We start from the raw sequence: 5,006 nt of genomic DNA on the forward strand, positions 1-5,006 counted from the left end.
TTGGTCAAAAAGGCTAAATGAGACATATTCTTTGGTACCATTGTTTAGTGTTTGAACTGTCATCTGTATGCCCATGAATGATGTGGCCCCTACCCTAAATTCAATCTCAATGTCATTGGTCTATAAATGCCTGTGGGAAAACGTGTTATGGTGCGATGAAACCAAAGTTGAACTTTTTGGTTGGAAATAGCAGTTAGTGTTAGCTCAAAACCATCAAGCTTCTGCTAGAGAGCAAATGTATATACACTATCTCATAAAAGAATCTCAAAGGGCTTCACTGGCCCACTGTTGACAAAGATCGGTATCATCCCCTGATCTAAAACTCCCAACCGGGCAAGGAAAAATTCAAAATGAACACGAAACAAAAATAAATAAAATAATTGAGTCACCTAAATGGTATAGATTAACCCTTTGTAGGGCAACTCATGAAGATACTTAACAAAATACAACACTTAAACCCAAAAGTGTTGTTGGAGCACATATCATGATCATATTACTTCTGCAACATTTAAATATATATATATATATATATATATATATATATATATATTTTCTTTATTATTATTTTTTTTTCATGTAGAAAATCCAGTTCTACAACAAACAAGTACGTTTTTAAATGATTGATCTTGGTTTCATTGCTTTACATCATAAAAATATGGTTTGTAGACTTTTTATTTCCACTTTATCATTGCCCTTTTCCTCCAGAAATAGCTAAACTTTAATTCTGGTGTATTGCCATCTTTTACTATGGAATTCACTTGACAGGCTGAACTATATTTTCATGAGGAACGAGAAGTTTTTTCTTTTGATACACTGGCAGGCAAACATAGGCAAAAAGAGTAAAACTGGTAAAACATACACGAAGAGGCACTCAGTGGCAGGGATAGAGTACAGGAACATCTGTGCTGACTTCAGATTACAAGTTCCAGTGGGACATACAAAAATACGGAAAGTGGTTGAGAAGATGAGAGTCGAGATCCTGTGGGGCTTGAAGTTCCCGTTTGACAAACAGCTGCCGGCTAACCAAGCAGACAATAGTGAATGTTGACAGGGAGCAGAGAACAGATGTCACCAATCCCAGATGTTAGCAGCAACGAACAGGGAGTAAGACTTACCGTGACGAAGGGAACAATTGGAACTGGGCTGTGACCTCCTGAAAGGACCAGCTCTAAGATCTCTGTACAGAAGGAGGATGTCCCAGGAAAAGTTATACACGGCAACCTCACAGGTCATCAGGGTTGTCATCACTTGACTGAATGTGTTCTACCAGTAGAACCAACCCACACAAGATGGGCAAGGTTACCTAAGCTCAACTGTAGTGGAGGTTTTGTAAGTCATTTTAACATTCTTAATTGTTCTTAAATAAAAGGGAACTAAACCCAAGTTGTCAAAATGTATGTTATATTTTTTAAACGTGCATCTCCTCTTCCCAAGATGCTGTTTTACTTAACTCTGCAAAGTATTTATTCTAAAGAAAAAAAAACATCACATCTGCCTTGGTGTGCTTTCATATGGGAGCCGCCATTTTTAGGACTTTTCACTCTCACGAGGAGACATATTCTCGAGAATGGAAGTTGTGTCTGCCAATTCCGCTTTATTTACAAAGACAACCACAGAGTTGCTAAATATTCAACAGTGACATTTTTTATTTCATTACATATTCAAAAGCTACATAATAAACCTCGATTATAAACGTCATCATCTTCAGGTACATGTACTTAACCAGTGGTGAGCTGGTCTGAATGCCTTTTTGCGGACCTCTTTCACATCAAGAAGTTAATGTACAGTACACCGCTTTTACTCTTTACTATGCTTCCTCAGATGAGCGTTGCATGTTTTCCATCTCAGCCATGATTGACACAGGATCGAATGATTAAATCCTTCGCTCTCAACAATCTGTCAGGCGACACAGTTCAGTGGTGCACTGTATTAGCAGGCAACAATTTTTGTTTTTCTTTGAAGGACTAATTTTCCAAACAGATTTATTCATTGAGGAATCTTGTCCTATTTTGACTGAAGTTGTGGATAGTTGGTGGATGGCCACCACGTCCCAACAAGGCTACAAAGCCAGCAAGAAGGTGCGTGAGTGATATTTTGGGCTGGAATAATAGTGAGTGAGATTGTAGACCCTCAAGAATCCTGAAGGTGTCAAAATGACCTCTGCAAAATATGTAAAAAGAAGAACAATGTACAGTAAAATAATTCTCATGCAAGACAAGGCACCATCCCATGCTGCAAAAACTACCATTGATGTTTTAGCTGCTCTGGGTGTAAAGGAAGGAAAAGTAACCATAGTTAGTTCGTATAGTAACCATCGTCCCCTGACTTCAACCCTTTTGAGAACCTGTGGATCATCCTTACATCCTTAAGGAACATATTTGAGGGTGCACGTCAGTTACATCCAGACTGAAACTCTGGGATGTATATTTTGCATTCTCAAATTTGATAAAGGCAGAAACTTTCAATGAATGAGAGAGTTGTCGAAGTGATATCTAAGAGAGTCCCCCATGTCAACTTAATCCATAAAGATGTTTTGGTTTGAAATCGCATTTATTAAAAAAAGAAAGATCTCAATATAAGGACAGAAATATTGGATGCCCCCAACCCGACAAAAAAGACAACATCTGAGTAGTTTTATACAATAAAGTGCAGATTAAAAGCTAATGTAATTGATGATCAAAAAATGCATTCAGTGTAAATCACAGACACTCAGAAAATTACAAAAACACCAAATACTTAATCATTTTCAATGGATATGTGTTATATACTGTATAGGTTATACAGTATATCTTTTGGAAGAAGTGTTGCAAAAACCCAAAAAAGGGTGTCCAATGTGGTACATTGTGATGCCATGTGACGTCATGTCACTATTTTGGGGAGTTAAACAGGCAAACAGTGCTTCTGCGACTTCAACAAGCATATTATGCATGTACGCTTAGTAGGCTCCTCTCTAATTGTGACTATTGTAACCCTGCATTGAATTATGCACTCTACAAACAGTGAGCCTCTTTCACAAAGTCTCCATACAAGGATAAAAAAAGTGAATTAATTTGAAATGTAATGTCATGCACAAAAAAGGAAGAAAAGCAGCACTATCAAGGATTATTTACAGTATTTGTATGTCTTTTTTATGGGCCTTGGGTCTGTCAAATAAAGATCATATCATATCAAGTGTGGCAATGCCCTCCCTGCCTTTCTTGCTACTTTTTAAAAATTTATTTATTTACCTTTTTTGCTACTTAACAGTGCAAGTTTTTCTTCGTGCTCTACACAGCTGTGCTCAGCAAGTGATTTTCCTCACCTCCAGTTATTTTGTAACACTTGACAGTTACCTCTGAAGGATCAAATGTTATTTTCCGAGTGCCTCACAAGACCACAGCTGTTTGCTTATGGTCATTTTGTGTCAACACAATATTATGTATATAATATAATATTTACAATATTGTTGGACTTGAGCTTATTTGACTTCTTTACTTATTTGATTTTCACAGGTCACTGGCCTTTTGGGTCATATCTCTGGTACCCTTCCAGGGAAGGGCTTCCACATTGGTTGTCTCTAACTCTTCAAAATATGTCGCTATAAGTGCCCTTGACATTAACATTGAGGAGAATGAAACAAGCCCAGTAGGTATCGCAAATCATGTTTGTAAAGTCTTGACAAAACTTATCCAAATAAAGGGCAGTGTGCAATCCATTAAATGTTGTCAACTGGATCATCACACTGCATTGAAAAGACAACAACAAACAGGCAGGCAGCAAAAATGTCTAGAAGTGTCCACGGATGAGGCCAAAAGACCATCAGCAGTCACACAGTAATAGGATGCTTATGAAAGAAGCAGTCACAAATAAATGCATGGGAGTGCACCTTTCACTAACCACTTAACCCAACTATTAAAGATGAAGAAGAGTGCCGCTGCCATGGCTGAAGTACATTACAGACCTTTCATCAAATTATGTAAAGAAACTTTGATATTTATTGAAATTGAAGGCAGTCGGGTCGGACCTCTCTATGTACTGACTCCTTCCATGTACAGACGGACAATAATTGCTGTGAGTTGTATGAAAAAAATAATTTCACAAAGAGGACTGACTGACGAGCCGAATTCATTGTGTGGGCCTACTTTATTGAGGTCAATTTTGTATGCCATTTTATGGTCCTTGAATAATTATATGAAAAAACAGTTACTTACTGTTACAACAAAGAGAGGTTGTATTTAGTCCATAAATTGGATACCTTGCAAATGAATATCTCCGTCAGGTGACGATTATGTTTCCATGAAAAAAGTTATTTTACTTGCCAAAGCTGCATCTTACAAATTATTGTCAGAAACCTTGCAAAATTAAGGAATTTAAAAAATGCATACATAAATGTTCTCCACTCCATCATAATTAGGAAGACTGCTTTAAGCTTTCAGTACAGCAGAACCTCTAAAATAATAATTCATATTGTACTTTTCGAGGCACTCAAACACACTTCACACATGCACACATAATTCATTCAGTTGTGGTAAGCTACTTGTGTAGCCATAGCTGTCCTAGGGCAGTCTGACAGAAGCGTGGCTGCCATTCTGTGCCTACGGCCCCTCCGAACACCACCAAACATCCAACCACATTCATTCATAGGCAATGTGGGTTTAGCGTCTTGGCCAAGCACAAAACGACGACATGTTATTGGGCGGGAATATGAACTAGTGACCCTGCGGTGGTAGACCGTACACTTAACTTCTGCACCATGCAGAGGGTAAGTGTTGTAGTAGTAGTAATCAGTAAGCATATTTCGTCACAATATTTTGGCTATTTGAAGGTGAATATGGACAGGTGGGTTTCGAGCAGCAATTTAAAGTGTCTCGGTCTTTGCAGTTGCAGATATGTCAGGGAAGTGAGGTCCGGATAGATGGTGCAGCAATGAAGAAGGCGTTCTAAGTTTTGCATCCGGCCTCTGTGAATGGGAAAGAGTTTGAATCAGAGGACCGGAGGCTGCGTGGTGATGTAGCAGTGAGTTAGGA

The sequence above is a fragment of the Phycodurus eques genome, chromosome 15 (genome assembly GCF_024500275.1).
Source record: "Phycodurus eques isolate BA_2022a chromosome 15, UOR_Pequ_1.1, whole genome shotgun sequence".
NCBI lineage: Eukaryota > Metazoa > Chordata > Actinopteri > Syngnathiformes > Syngnathidae > Phycodurus > Phycodurus eques.